Here is a 17,219-nt window from a genome sequence, read left to right as displayed (position 1 = left end):
TATTGGACCCCACAGATTTTTTGCAGAAATTATAGGAAGTAGGCCGTGAAAATGAAAATCTACATTTATTTCAATAAAATGCAGGTTTAGCTAATTTTTTTTTTTCATTTCCACAAGAACTAAAGCAGAAAAAGCACCACAACACTTGTACCCCACATGTGTTCATAAACAGCTGTTTGGACACGGCAGGGCTTAGAAGGGAAAGAGCGCAATTTGACTTTTGGAGCTCAAATTTAGCTGGAATGGTTTGCGGTGCCATGTCACATTTACAAAGCCCCTGAGGGGACAAAACAGTGGAAACCCCCCAAAAGTGACACCATTTAGGAAACTACACTTCTTAACCCCTTCAGGACACAGCCTGTTTTGGCCTTGTGGACACAGATGATTTTTTCAAATCTGACGTGTCACTTTATGTGGTAATAACTCCAGAATGCTTTTACCTATCAAAGCGATTCTGAGATTATTTTCTCGTGACATATTGTACTTTGTTAGTAAAAAAAAATTGGTTGATAAATTCAATATTTATTTGTGAAAAACACCAAAATTTACAGAAAATTAGTAAAAATTAGCATTTTTCTAAATTTAAATGTATCTACTTGTAAGACAGATAGTTATACCACACAAAATAGTTACTAGTTAACATTCCCCATATGTCTACTTTATGTTTGCATCTTTTTTTTTGAACGTCCTTTTATTTTTCCAGGACGTTACAAGGCTTAGAACTTTAGCAGCAATTTCTCACATTTTCACGAAAATTTCAAAAGCCTATTTTTTCAGTGACCAGTTCAGTTCCGAAGTGGCTTTTAGGGCCTTATATATTAGAAAGTGCCAATAAAATGTCCCATTTTGAAAACTGCACCCCTCAAAGTATTCAAAACATTTTTAATGTAGCAGAAGGTTTTACCCAAGAAATGCAACTCAATATTTATTGCCCAGATTCTGCAGTTTTTAGAAATATCCCACATGTGACCCTAGAGCGCGAATGAACTGAAGCACCGGCCTCACAAGCAAAGGAGCACCTAGTGGATTTCAGGGCCTCCTTTTTTTTAGAATATATTTTAGGCACCATGTCAGGTTTGAAGAGGTCTTGTGGTGCCAAAACAGTGGAAACCCCCCAAAAGTCACCCTATTTTGGAAACTACACCCCTCAAGGAATTTTTCTAGCGGTATAGTTAGCATTTTGTCCCTACAGTTTTTTTGCAGAATTTAGTGGAATTAGTCTGTGAAGATGAAAATCAACTTTTTTTCTGAAAAAACATAGACATTTTACAAGGAATAAAGAAGAAAAAACACCCTAACATTTATAAAGCAATTTCTTCCGATTACGGCAATACCCCATATGAGGTAATAAACTGCTGTTTGGACTCACAGCGGGGCTCAGAAGCAAAAAAGCGCCTTTTGGATTTTGGAGCGCAGAGTTTGCTACAATACTTTTTGGTGCCATGTCATGTTTGCAATGCCCTAGAGGGACCAAAACAGTGGAAACCCCCCAAAAGTGATCCCATTCTGGAAACTACACCCCTCAAGGAATTTTTCTAGCGGTATAGTTAGCATTTTGTCCCAACAGTTTTTTTGCAGAATTTAGTGGAATTAGTCTGTGAAGATGAAAATCTACTTTTTTTTTCGTAAAAAGCATAGAATTTTTTCCTTTTTACAAGGAATAAAGGAGAAAAAACACCCCAACATTTGTAAAGCAATTTCTTCTGATTACGGCAATACCCCATATTTGGTAATAAACTGCTGTTTAGACCCACGGCAGGGCTCAGAAAAGAAGGAGAACCATTTGAAGCACAGCTTTTGCTGGGAAGGTTTTCGGGTGCCATGTCGCATTTTCAGAGCTCCTGAGGTACCAGTACAGTGGAAACACCAAAGAAGCCTACCCATTTTGGAAACTGCCCCTCACTTTTATGACCCCATATTTTTTGGGGCTGAATTTAGTAGAAATCTGCCATTAAAAATAAAATGTTAAATTTTTCATAAATGCGTTAGTTATGGGACAGATTTTTCAGACAGCATGTAAGTGCAGGAAGACACCTCAATGTTTATTGGGATTTTTCTTCTGAGTTTAGAAATAGCTCCAAAGTGGTCTAAATATGTTGTATGGACACTTAGCAGTGCCTGGAAGTGAAGAAGCACCACAAGGGTTTTGAGGCCTTATTTTTACTTGGATGATTTTTGGGCACAAGCATAGGCCTGAAAAAATTGTGCAGATCATACGTATTAGGTATTCATCTAGGGGTATATTGAGGGTTTTTTTGGTTTGTTTTTTTTAGTGTCCAATTTGAAAAATGGGTAAAAGACCAGAATGATAAAGGGAAAGGGGGGGGGGGGGAGTTTAAAAGTATTAAATTTTTAATCTAGGGAGGTGTGGTAGATGCGGAAGCACTCCTTCATGCACAGTCCGGGTTTAGATTGGGAAGTGTCGCACTGATATGTGGTATCCTTACGAATACCCCTTTTTGTGAAGACACGGCACCTTTTTTTTGCCCTGCCTTTTTTACCTGTGCCAGGCACTTCACTAGGAAAGTGCTGCCCAGGAACAATTCGGCAAACATTACTTGGAGCAGCAGACGTTTCCCCCACCTCATCTCCAAATAAAATAAATTTTATAATTTTCTCTTGGTACTCCAAGTATGTACACGGATTGCCAACTTTCCTAAAAATTAAAAAGGAGTTGTATAGTGCCAGCTGGACAAGGTACACTTTCTCATGGCACTATATGGTTTCAACACCTGATCATTCAGATCAACCCCCCCATGAATTTAGTGTATGCCTGAATGCACACAGGCTTCATCGTGGATGATGTGAATCCACATGTGGGGACAGGGGTGCAGCTGGCGTCATGTATAGATGTCAGCATACAGACCTCTTGTTTGTCTCTAAATTTGAGACACAGGATCCCATCCTGCATCAATGCCCTGCTTTCGCCAATTTGCAGGGATTGGCTGATGAGGGTCTTGGGAAGGTGCCTCTGATTTTTTTGCACCGTCCCACATGCCACTGTTTTTTTGTCTTTTAGACATTTGAACAGGGGTACACTTGTGTACCAGTTGTCCAAGTACAAGTTGTACCCCTGATCAAGCAGTGGGTGCAGGAGGTCCCACACTATCTTCCCTGTTGTGGACAGGACGGGGGGACAATTTGGGGACTGTATTGTCCTGTCCTTCCCCTCATAAATCCGGAAAGCATGTGTAGATCCGGTGTCCGATTCACACAGCTTGTACATTTTTATCCCGTACCTGACGCGCTTATTTGGTAAATATTGGCGAAACTTCAGCCTGCCCTTGAAGTGCACCAGGGATTCATCTATAGATATTTCTTTTTGAAGGGTGTAGACGGATGAAAAATTTTGGGATAAAATGTTAATGAGGGGCCTAATTTTAAAAAGTCTATCGAAGTTTAGGTCATTCGCAGGGGGGCATTGGGAATGGTCACTAAAGTGAAGAAATTTATGGAAGGCCTCAAAGCGGGATCTGGTCATAGTATTGCGGTACAGCGGACAATGATAGAGAATGTCCGTGGACCAGTAGGATCTCACTTCTGGCTTTTTAGTGAGACCCATGTTGAGGACTAACCCCCAATACCTGTGCATTTCTTCACAATTAGTCGGTTGCCACCGATTGGCCTGGGCATGAAAGGCGTTGGGGTGTTCCGAAATAAACTCCTGGGTGTAAATGTTGGTTTGATCAACCATGAGCTGGATCAAATTGTCTGTCAGGAATAATTTGAAAAATCCAATAATAGGCAGCCCTTTTGTCTGTACGTGAATGCCTGCCGCAGCAGTATATTCTGGGATTTAGGGGGTGTAATTGGTTGGGGTTGACCAATCACTGCTGACTGCACCAGGGTCAGGCAGAACAGCAATTTCAGGGTCAGGCAGAACCTGGGCACTAACCCTCCTGCGACTACGAAGAGGTTCCCCACTGTCACTGGAGGAGGAGGATGAGAGAAAGAACTGTGGTTCCTCACCACTCGCGGAGTCCGTATTGGATGCGATCATGGCATACGCCTCTTCAGCGGTGTAAAGTCTCGCTGCCATTTTGTGTGTGTGTGTGTGTGTATATATATATATATATGTAGTGTTTACACACACGTACCTAAGAGAACTGTAACAAAGTCGAACAGATTTTATTATTGTTTTTTGTCTTATAGTACTTAGTAAAACTTACGGACACTGAGGTTGACTGACTCGGACGCTACGTATTGACACTGACAATGGATTGATGCTGACCAACTGACACTGACAAGTGATGCGACTGACAGTAATGGATTGACACCGACCAACTGACTGACACTTACTCACAAGTGACGCGACTGACAGTAATGGATTGACGCTGACAACGGAATTGACGCAGACTAACTGACAACGGATACTGACTAGCTGACGCAACGAATTGACGTAGACGAGCAACTACCTACGAACTAAATCAAATTCTTATTTGTGATCAAAAAAGAAAAAAATATCTCCCTTATACACTGGGAGGCGGTGGGGAACAGGGGGAAGTTAAAATTAGGGGTTATTCACTATTTTCACTAACTACACGATACAGGCTCTGATCTCTCCAACTACTAAACACCAACTAAGAGATCAGAGCCTGTATCCTGTATTTTTCACCCGCCCTGCAAGAAAACGCACTATGATTGGCGGGTCTGAACAGACCCACCAATCATAGCTCTCGCCGGCAATGGACCAATAGCAGCAGTCCATTGCCGGTCACATGGGACATGGGGGAGTGGTGGTAGGGTGTACAGGAACAGTTTTGAAAACTTTTCCTAACTTTTATGGAGGATGGGTGTATCACAGCGATCGGCGATACGGGATGGGCGTGCCACCCCCTTGGGGCCACGTGTAAAGATGGCCTGCTGTCAGGGACAGCAGACATCTTTACTCCTCACCATGTCTTTAGACACAGTGACCACTTAACGCTCCAAAGTACTCATAAGTTGGATTGCGTTAAGTAACTAACGACAACGACGTACCCATTTGATGTCGTTAAGGGGTTAAATAATAAATAAACAATAAACATAGTTGGCGCATAAAACGTGTGCCTCATGCACACATCCTTGTCCTTTTATACGGCTACAAACAACGGATCCGAGTATCCCTTTTGATGTCTGTATTGTTTCCGTGTTTGCTCCGCATTCGTTCTGTGTATCTGTATTTTGCGGCCGTATTATATCCGTGTTCCTTATAATAATAATAATAATAATCTTTATATAGCGGCAACATTCCGCAGCACTTTACAATTCAGAGGGAACATGTACAGACAATATCAGACATTACATAGTGACAAAACTAACAATTCAAACAAGAGGAATGAGGGCCCTGCTCGCAAGAGCTTACAATCTATGGGAAGAGGGGGGGGGGGACACAAAATGTAAAAAAGTGCTTGTTTAGTAAAATGGTCCAGCCATCTTTTATACATATGGGGTAGTTCATATAAAGCTGCGTGAGCCGGTCACCAGCCAGTGTCTGTATGACAGATATAAAAGGGCATTAGGATACAAGGAGTGTGGGGGATACTGCTGAATGAGGAGGTCAAGTTCTGATGACTAATGTAAAAGGGGCGCAGGGAAAAAAGATGTGTTTTCAGGGCACTTTTAAAATTGTGGATGTACAATTGATCCGATTGTCTGTGGTAGGACATTCCAGAGGACTGGTGCAGCACAAGAAAACCCTTGGAGACGGGAGTGGGAGGTTCAGATTTTTATCTAAGGTCGTTGGCAGAACGTAGAGCGCGGATAGGGTGGTAGACAGAGAGGAGGGAGGAGATGTAAGGAGGTGCAGCACTGTGGAGAGCTCTGTGGCTAAAAAGTATGGTCAACCAGTGCAGTGACTGGCACAGGGTAGAGGCATTGGTGTAGCGGTTGGTCAGAAAGATGAGCCTCGCTGCTGCATTAAGGATAGATTGGAGAGAGGGGGGTTTAGTGATTGCAAGACCGATTAGTAATGAGTTACAGTAGTCAAGACCAGAGCGACAATGAGAGTTTTGGCTGTTTCCACAGTAAAGCCTCATGCACACGACCGTGCCCGTAATCACAGGCCGCGACAGCAGGCACAGCCTGCCACGGACAGCCGCCTGCATTTTCGGCCCGTGCTGCCATACAAAGTATGGGAGCACAACCGGTAAAATGCAAAAGAGAGGACATGTCCTATCTTTTGCGGTACACTTCTACGGCTCGGACACGGGAAGGTGTCCGTGAACAATAGAAGTAAATGCGTCCGTAATTGCAGACCATAATTGCGGTCCGAAATTACGGACGATCTATGCGGTGTGCATGGGGCCTAGGAAAAGGGTGGGTTCGGTTTTGTTTTTTTAGGTGAAAGTGACAAGAGCGTGTAAGTGATTGAATGTTCGAAGTCTGAGTCAAAAATTACCCCAAGACAGCGGGCGTGCTGCCTGGGAGTTATGGTAGTACCACACACTGAGGTGGAGACATCAGGTTTAGGTAGGTTTGTAGATGGTGGGAACACAAGGAGCTCAGTTTTAGAAAGATTCGGTTTCAGATAGAGAGAGGACATAATGTTAGAAACAGCGGACAGACAATCACTGGTGTTTTGTATTAGAGCGGGATGTCATGGGAAGAGGCATATTGTAACGTCTATGGCCACGGTCTGTCGTTCTTACTTACCCCTCGACGACCGCGGCCATGGACGTCCTGCTGCTGTGCTGCGTCGTCCCCCTGTGAGGCGCTGGCACTCACTTCTGGGTATCGAGCCTGTCTCCCGGAGGGTGTGCGCTCGTGCCCGCTCTTAAAGGGCTAGCGCGCACCTGAAAATCATCATTATCAACTCATGAATGCCTGGACTACAAGAGGGTCACCGCCCTTCTTATCCTTGCCTGAGCGTTGCTGTGGTTTCCCTTAGTTTGTCTTGCAAATGGTCTCCTAAGTGTCTTCCATCTTTCCAGTGTTCCCCGTACCTGTATCCTGTTCCCCGTGCTATCAGTACCATTCTGATCTACTGACGTGTTTTGCTGCATCTCCACGCCTGTTCTACTGCACCACGCCTGACGTCTACCTGCTGCCTGGTCCCAGCCGAGCCTGCCTTGCTACTGTATACATTGCCTCAGGTACCCTTTTCTGGACTATAGACTCTGTACCATAAGTGTTTGGCCAGCTACCATCCCGCTACGCGGTACGGCCCAGTGGGTCCACACCCCGCCTCGTGACACATATAATTGGGTGTCATTAGCGTAGAGATGGTACTGGAAGCCAAATCTGATGATGGTTTGTCCAATAGGGGCTGTGTAAAGAGAAAGTTGGAGCGGACCTGGGACTGATCCATGAGGAACCCTGATTGAAAGGGGAAGAGGAGAAGAAGAAGTGGAATCAGTAAATGATACACTAAACGAGCAGTCAGAGAGAGCAGTGTCCTTAAGGCCAATAGAATGGAGCATATTGAGTAGTAGTTGGTGGTCCACAGTGTCAAAGAGAGATCCAGAAGGCTCAATAGAGAATAGTTGCCATTAGATTAGTCAGGAGATCGTTTGAGACTATAGGTAGTTTCTGTAGTTTATGGACCAGCGGGGCCCTTAGCAACGGGGCCACATGGGAACGTGGCAGCTATTTTATTTTAATGTTTTTTCTCCGGTTTGTCCCCCTGTGGTGGGGGTCCTTGCGGTTTGATCTGTTTCTAATTTTAGCTCCTGCTTACCATCCTGTTACTAGGGGAAAACACTGATCTTTCTAGAAACAGTGCGAGGTTAGCTGTGACCTTTTACTTCATTGGCCAGCAGCTTTTAGGCGGGAAGCAACTGTACCTTTATAATCTTCTGCAACAGCTGTTCGGTGCCTCTTCAACCTGAAAAGTTCGAGAGGAGCGCCACAGCAATGGATGTCCTATTAAGTCAGCTGATCCTGAAGGCAGAGCTCGCAGGAGGTGAAGAGTGGCTTAGGCGGTTTTAAGCTGATGTCCCTATTTCCCCACAAGACGCGGATGGCATTTCTGGCATTTCTGCTGACCTTCCTCCGGAGGAAGTCCTCACAGTTCCAGTGACAGAGGAAGAGAAGGTCCCGTGTCCGAGTAAGCATCAGAGGAAGACAAACAGGCCATATTCCAGCAACAGCTTCACAAATAGGAAGAAAGCGTCTAGTGTAGCTGGGCAGCAGAAGGTTTGAGAAAGACTACCGCAGCATCATCAACACAGGGATCGCAAGGAGCAGAAGACGGATGAGAATTGTAGCAGTCAAGTTCATGGTTTGTCCACTAGCAATGTTAATGCTGACATGTCGGCCCAATGTGAAGACTTCCAGTCTGGCGCCCGATCTGAATAGACGCATTGACATGTAGCTCCGTCTCATTGAGCTACCCTGATGCCGACTCCTCAGCATGCTTGAGCCCTTTCCCACCTCACTTCTAATAGGACAGGCACTGGCTTTTTCATACTGCCAGTCAATTTGCTCTCCAGACAGTTCTTTTTTTCACTCTCCTCTCCTACCGCTACGGCCAGACATAGATAGCCGCGACTTGCGGCTTCATTAGCCGGCTGCTGGAGCTGTTCGGCTTGTTCCTGCACTCCACCCATGTGACCGCTCACACCTCCGGCATATCCCAGTTGATGCTATACTAGGAGCTTCGTCTGTGGCTTACAGGGAGAATAGTCAGCTCCGCGGCTTCTGAATAAGAAGGGGAGGAGGTAAGAAGAGGGAGACAAGGAGAAAGTAAAAGAGGGGAAGAAGATAGCTTCCTAAAAATAGGCTGGAATTCCTGCATATACATAGGCTGATCTCCCTCCTGACATAATCCTTGCCGTTTTTTCCACTGGTCTCTATCATTTGAATTTTTACAGCAAAGGATAAGTGTCAATTCTATCTGGAAATAACAGGAATTAAACATACTGCATGAAGCTTGATGAGAGATTTTTTGTTTGGTGACAAATTCCTAAAGTTTTTTTTTTTCTGAGACTTTATGGTGTTCTATTATATCTCTAGCCTGAACAATGAAGAGAAAACGGAAAAAAAAAAAAGCTGGAATTCCTGCATATATATGTAGAGTGCGAGCGGGTGACCCGAGAACTGATGGGAAAGGCATAGGCCCAAAAATTGGCAGCCGGCTCGACTCTCAGTGTGGATCACGATGGCCAACAGGCCTTCCCTTTATCTCGGGGCCTGCTCACAGCTAGTGATGAAGGGGTTTGCACTGGTTAATGAGGATGGTAGTCTCTTGATTTCTCCCGGGACACTCCGTGTCTGCTCCTATCCTGATGGTGTTTTGGGGGTGTCCTTGATGTTATTGGTGCAAAATAAGACAGAAGGCTGAAGAGTGGCAGTGTAACAAACTTGCTCACGTCACAATTTTACTTAAGTTTTCCATATAAAATGGAGGTTACATTCTTCCATATGGTATGGAGGCACATCTCTTACAAATAACTCAATCCTTGTAATACAATGAAGCACCAGATGCAGGAGCGGGGGATCCTCTCTCTTTCCTTGTGACTTCCTACCCTTGTCAATTCAGTGGGACGATAAGATATCTGTCCATAAATGCAGCTTTCTGCATCTGAATAATGGCTCTCAGCCTGTTAGTAAAGGTAGTAAAGTGTATATAAGACGTTTGAGACTCACCAACATACAGTGAAGGAAATAAGTATTTGATCCCTTGCTGATTTTGTAAGTGTGCCCACTGTCAAAGACATGAACAGTCTAGAATTTTTAGGCTAGGTTAATTTTACCAGTGAGAGATAGATTATATTTAAAAAAAAAACAGAAAATCACATAGTCAAAATTATATCTATTTATTTGCATTGTGCACAGAGAAATAAGTATTTGATCCCCTACCAACCATTAAGAGTTCAGCCTCCTCCAGACCAGTTACACGCTCCAAATCAACTTGGTGCCTGCATTAAAGACAACTGTCTTAAATGGTCACCTGTATAAAAGACTCCTGTCCACAGACTCAATTAATCAGTCTGACTCTAACCTCTACAACATGGGCAAGACCAAAGAGCTTTCTAAGGATGTCAGGGACAAGATCATAGACCTGCACAAGGCTGGAATGGGCTACAAAACCATAAGTAAGACGCTGGGTGAGAAGGAGACAACTGTTGGTGCAATAGTAAGAAAATGGAAGACATACAAAATGACTGTCAATCGACATCGATCTGGTGCTCCATGCAAAATCTCACCTCGTGGGGTATCCTTGATCCTGAGGAAGGTGAGAGCTCAGCCGAAAACTACACGGGGGGGGGGGGGGGGGACTTGTTAATGATCTCAAGGAAGCTGGGACCACAGTCACCAAAAAAACCATTGGTAACACATTACGCCGTAATGGATTAAAATCCTGCAGTGCCCGCAAGGTCCCCCTGCTCAAGAAGGCACATGTACAGGCCCGTCTGAAGTTTGAAAATGAACATCTGGAGGATTCTGAGAGTGATTGGGAGAAGGTGCTGTGGTCAGATGACTAAAATTGAGCTCTTTGGCATTAACTCAACTCGCCGTGTTTGGAGGAAGAGAAATGCTGCCTATGACCCAAAGAGCACCATCCCCACTGTCAAGCATGTAGGTGGAAACATTATGTTTTGGGGGTGTTTCTCTGCTAAGGGCACAGGACTACTTCACCGCATCAATGGGAGAATGGATGGAGCCATGTACCATCAAATCCTGAGTGACAACCTCCTTCCCTCCACCAGGACATTAAAAATGGCTCGTGGCTGGGTCTTCCAGCACGACAATGACCCAAAACATACAGCCAAGGCAACAAAGGAGTGGCTCAAAAAGAAACACATTAAGGTCATGGAGTGGCCTAGCCAGTCTCCAGACCTTAATCCCTTCGAAAACTTATGGAGGGAGCTGAAGATCCGAGTTGCCAAGCGACAGCCTCGAAATCTTAATGATTTACAGATGATCTGCAAAGAGGAGTGGGCCAAAATTCCATCTAACATGTGTGCAAACCTCATCATCAACTACAAAAAAGGTCTGACTGCTGTGCTTGCCAACAAGGGTTTTGCCACCAAGTATTAAGTCTTGTTTGCCAAAGGGATCAAATACTAATTTCTCTGTGCACAATGCAAATAAATATATATAATTTTGACTGTGATTTTCTGTTTTTTTTATTTTTATATATAATCTATCTCTCACTGGTAAAATTAACCTAGCCTAAAAATTCTAGACTGTTCAGGTCTTTGACAGTGGGCAAACTTACAAAATCAGCCAGGGATCAAATACTTATTTCCTTCACTGTATATGGTGACCTTGTTGACAGTCCACTGAATGGATTCCTGTTACTCTTAGTAGATTTCAGAAGATTTCCTTCTCTTAAGGATGTTTCTTTCTTCCTGAGAGCTTTACTATGGCCTGATGTTCTAGGCAGCCTGTCTCTGGATCTTAGATGGATGGACCCAGGTACCACTCTAACCCTCTCCAACTCTTCTCCAACCGACTCTGACTCCAAGTGCCACTAACTAACTCTTCCTCTTACTGAACCAGGACCTCCTCTATGTCCTAAGCTCCTCCCACATTCTGGAAACTTCTTATTTTAAGTGAAAATGCTATCTGAAAATAACGGGAACTGAACACAGTGCATGAAGCTTGATGAGAGATTTTTTTCTTTTGGCACAAATGCCCAAACTTTTCTTTTTTTGCTACTTTGTGGGGTTTTATTATATCTGTAGCCTGAACAATTGAGAGAAGGCATAAAGAAAAAAGAAATAATATATATATATATATACACACACACACACACACATATATATATACACACATATATACACACACACACACACACACAGTGAAGGAAATAAGTATTTGATCCCTTGCGGATTTGATTTTGTAATTTTGCCCACTGTCAAAGTCATGAACAGTCTAGAATTTTTAGGCTAGGTTAATTTTACGAGTGAGAGATAGATTATATATATATATAAAAAAAAAAAAAAAAAAAAAAAGAAAATCACATAGTCAAAATTATATATATTTATTTGCATTGTGCACAGAGAAATAAGTATTTGATCCCTTTGGCAAACAAGACTTAATACTTGGTGGCAAAACACTTGTTGGCAAGCACAGCAGTCAGATGGGGTTAGTTCCCGCATCCAGGACGTACTATTGCGGAGTAGTTCCCGGCGCACACTGTCCTAACGGACAGTGTCCGGGAACCGGGAGGTCAGCTGTCCCTGACAGCTGACACTCCAGCCTTGCCGGTCAGCGGACCATCGCCGCTGATTTCGGCAATTAACCCCACAAATGCGGCGACGGATTGCGGTCGCCGCATTTAAGTGGTTTGAAGCACATCGGCAGCCCCCACGAAGTGATCGTGGGGGCTACCGATGCTTGTCGTGGCAATTGGAGGTCAGATAATGACCTCCGGGTTGCCATGTACGGAAGCCTCGGAGGAGCAGCCTCCGGCCGGTCCTCCGAGGCTTCCTGTCAGTGTGACTGTCACGTCACAATGACAGTTGGAGTACATTACACTACGTGTGTAGTGTAATGTACTCCAGCAGCGATCAAAGCTGCAAGTCTAAGTGTTCCCTAGTGGGACAAGTGAAAAAAGTAAAAAAAAAAAGAATAAAAATGTTTTAAAAAAAAGTGTAAAAATAAAAAAGTTAGAAGTTATATAAACAAACACTTCATTTTTTTCCTATAATAAGTCTCTCATTATAGAAAAAAAATGAACACGTTAAAAAAAGTACACATATCTGGTATCACCGCGTTCGTAACGACCCCAACTATAAAACTATAATGTTATTTTTCCCGCTCGATGAACACCCCAAAAAAAAAATCAATAAAAACTACACCTGAATCGCTATTTTTTGGTCACCACCCCTCCCAAAATAGAAAATAAAAAGTGATCAAAAAGTCGCATGTACCCGAAAATAATACCGATAAACTACAACCCGTCCCGCAAAAAACAAGCCCTTACACCACTTTTTTGACTGAAAAATAAAAAAAAGTCACGGCTCTCAGAATATTGTGACACAGAAAATAAATTATTTTATAAAAAAGTGATTTTATTGCGCAAACGCTGCAAAACATAAAACATAAATACATATGGTATCGCCGTAATCATACCGACCCGCAGAATAAAATATAATGGTCATTTATAGTGCACGGTGAACGCCGCAAAAAATAAACTAAAAAACATTGTCAGAATTGCTGGTTTTTGGTCACCCGGCTTGCAAAAAAATGTAATAAAAAGTGATCAAAAAAAAATAAAAATCACATGTACCCCAAAATGGTACCAATGAAAAGTACAGATTGTCCCGCAACAAATAAGCCCTCACGCAGCTCCGGTGGTGAAAAAATAAAGAAGTTCTGGCTCCCAGGAATATGGCGATGCAAAATGTGCAGAGCGTTCTAAAAGCGGGTAACATCCGACACCATTTTCAGAGCGACACGGGCCACACATCTATGAATTATTATTTATTTACCGCATTTTTATACCCTCTTATTATGCCCTGATCTCCGCACAGATTACATATGCCCTCACATTATAAACTGAAATACCAGCGAAACCCAAAACAGAACAACTACCAAGCAAAATCTGCGCTCCAAAGGCAAAATGGCGCTCCCTCCCTTCTGAGCTTTGCAGCGTCCCCAAACAGCAGTTTGCGCCCACATATATGGCATCACCATACCCGGGAGAACCCACTTAAAGTTTTATGAGGTATTTGTCTTCAGTGGCACAAAATATTATGCAATAAAATGGCACATCAGTGCAAAATTGTAATATTCACACCATCCGCTCTGCATTAACCCCTTTGAGCACTATGACTTAATAGCACGTCGTGGTGCGGGGGTGATGTATGGAGCGGGCTCACGTGCTGAGCCCGCTCCATACGCTGCGGGCGTCGGCTGTGTATTAGAGCTGACACCCAGGACTAAGGGACAGGAACAGCGATCGTGCGGTTACAGAAGCCTGTAAAAATAACAATATACTGCAATACATTAGTATCGCAGCATATTGTACCCGCGATCCAATGATCGCTGGTACAAGTCCCCTAAGGGGACTAATAAAATGTGTAGAAGAATTCAAGTTATTAGTAGTGAGAAAGAAAAAATAGTTACAAAAAAAAAACCTTTTCCCATTTTTCTTCAAAAGTAATGTAAAAAAAATAAACAGAATTGATATCGCTACGTCCGTAAAAGGCCGAACTATTGCAATATACCATTATTTAACTCGCACGGTGAACACCGTAAAAAACGTAAATAATTTAAACCGCCAAAATCGCTGTCGTTTTCACCGCACGGCGAAAGCTGTAAAAACGAAAACCCCAAAAAATGGAATCAGATTTTTTTCCTATATTACTATATTTTCCTATTTTTTTTTCACTTTCCCAGTACTTTTTATTTCATTTTAAATGGTATCAATAGAAACTACAATTCCTCCCGCAAGAAATAAGCCCTCACACCACTATACTGACGGAAAAAGAAAAAAGTTATGGCTCTTGGAAGGCGGGTAGTGAAAAACGAAAATAAGAAAGCAAAAAATGGATCAGTCCTGAAAAGGTTAATTCATTTCTAATGAAAAAAAATGTATGACCCCATGTGGGGTATTTCCGTACTCGGGAGAAATTGCTTTATAAAAATTGGTTGTTTATTTCTCCTTTATCCCTTGTGAAAATTCGACATTTTAGTGGAAAAAAATTGTGATATTAATTTTCTCCGCTTAATTCTAATAAATTCTGCAAGAGACCCGTGGAGTCTATATTCTCACTATACCCCTAGAAAAATTCCTTGAGGGGTGTTTCCAAAATGGGGTAACTTTGGGGGCTTCCACCGTTTTGGTCTCTCCAGGGCGTTGCAAAGGCGGCATGGCACCGAAAAACAATCCATCAAAATCCGTGCTCCAAAATCCAAATGGCGTTACTTCCCTTCTGAGCGCTGCCATGGGTCCAATCAGCAGTTTATTACCACATATGGGGTATTGCCGTAATCAGGAGAAACTGCTTTACAAATGTTGTGGTTCTTTTTTTCCTTTATTCCTTGTAAAAATTTAACATTTCTATGCTTTTTCAGAAAAAAAGTTGATTTTCATTTTCACTGCCCAATTCCACTAAATTCTTCAAAAAACCTGTGTGGTCAAAATGCGAACTATACCCCTAGATAAATTCCTTAAGAGGTGTCGTTTCCAAAATGGGGTCACTTTTGGGGGGTTTCCCCTGTTTTGGTCTCTCCAGGGCGTTGCAAACGCGACATGGCACTGAAAACCAATCCACCAAAATCCGTGCTCCAAAATCCAAATGGCGCTCCTTCCCTTCTGAGCCTTGCTGTGGGTCCAATCAGCAGTTTATTACCACATATGGGATATTACCGTAATCGGGAGACATTGCTTTACATATGTTGGGGTGCATTTTCTTTATTATTTCTTGTAAATATTACAAATTTCTATGTTTTTTCAGAAAAAAGTAGGATTTTCATTTTTACAGACTAATTCTAATAAATTTAGCGAAAAATCTGTGCGGTCAAAATGCTAACTATACACCTAGATAAATTCCTTGAGGGGTGTAGTTTCCAAAATAGGGGTAACTTTTGGGGTGTTTCCACTGTTTTGGCACCACAAGACCTCTTCAAACCTGACAAGGTGCCTAAAATATATTCTAAAAAAAAAAGGCCCAAAATCCACTAGGTGTTCCTTTGCTTCTGAGGCCGGTGCTTCAGTCCATTATCACACTAGGGCCACATGTGGGATATTTCTAAAAACTGCAGAATCTGGGCAATAAATATTGAGTTGCATTTCTCTGTTAAAACCTTCTGTGTTACAAAAAAAAAAAAAATGTATTAGAAATTAATTTCTGCAAAAAAAATAAAATGTGTAAATTTCACCTCTACTTTGCTTTAATTCCTGTGAAACGCCTAAAGGGTTAAAACACTTTGTGAATGCTGATTCGAATACCTTGAGGGGTGCAGTTTTCAAAATGGGGTGACTTCTGGGGATTTTCTAATATATAAGGCCCTCAAAGCCACCTCAGACTGAACAGGTCCCTGAAAAAATAGCCTTTTGAAATTTTCTTTAAAATATGAGAAATTGCTGCTAAAGTTCTAAGCCTTGTAACGTCCTAGAAAAATAAAAGGACGTTCAAAAAACGATGCAAACATAAAGTAGTCATATGGGAAATGTTAACTAGTAACTATTTTGTGTGGTATTACTATCTGTTTTACAAGCAGATACGTTTAAATTTTGAAAAATGCTAATTTTTTCTAAATTGTGGTGTTTTTCAGAAATAAATACCAAAATTATCGACAAAATTTTTTCACTAACATAAAGTACAACATGTCACGAGAAGACAATCTCAGAATCGCTTGGATGGATAGGTAAAAGCATTCCAACGTTATTACCACATAAAGTAACACGTCAGATTTGAAAAAAAATCGGCTGGGTCCTGAAGGCCAAAACATGCTGGGTCCTGAAGGGGATATAAAAAAAAATAAAAAAATAAAAATTAATATCACATAATCAAAATTATATATATTTATTTGCATTGTGCACAGAGAAATAAGTATTTGATCCCTTTGGCAAACAAGACTTAATACTTGGTGGCAAAACCCTTGTTGGCAAGCACAGCAGTCAGACCTTTTTTGTAGTTGATGATGAGGTTTGCACACATGTTAGATGGAATTTTGGCCCACTCTTTGCAGATCATCTGTGAATCATTAAGATTTCGAGGCTGTCGCTTGGCAACTCGGATCTTCAGCGCCCTCCATAAGTTTTCGATGGGATTAAGGTCTGGAGACTGGCTAGGCCACTCCATGACATTAATGTGCTTCTTTTTGAGCCACTCCTTTGTTTCCTTGGCTGTATGTTTCGGGTCATTGTCGTGCTGGAAGACCCAGCCATGAGCCATTTTTCTCAAATATATTTTTTTATTCAAAGCCAGAACAGTTACAAGTATGCAATGTGTGTCACACATACAATAATACGTACATCAAATAACAATGTGTTCCAGCTTCAAAATTATTTTCCATTTTACTTGTCATCATTAAGTTACAAAGCAATTAATAAGGCAAAACAAAGCCAAGAATTCCCTTCCCTCCCCCCAACTCTCCCCCATCTCGGTGAACATTTTCTTAACTAGCCATCAGCATGCCTAGCGTGCCCTGGATACTCTGTGAACTATACCATGATGTGTGTCGAAATGTGCGCATGAACACCCCTATCTCTGCTGTGGGATAATGTTGCTCGATGAATGTACGCCAAGTTTTAAAAAATTGTTCTGTTGACCTTTCTTTGTGTCTTTCTAGGTCCGTTTTATCATATCCCAATAAAGTCTTGAGAGTAGTCACGA

This window comes from Rhinoderma darwinii, chromosome 1 (assembly GCF_050947455.1).
Source record: "Rhinoderma darwinii isolate aRhiDar2 chromosome 1, aRhiDar2.hap1, whole genome shotgun sequence".
Lineage (NCBI taxonomy): Eukaryota > Metazoa > Chordata > Amphibia > Anura > Rhinodermatidae > Rhinoderma > Rhinoderma darwinii.
This window is presented reverse-complemented; position numbering follows the sequence as displayed.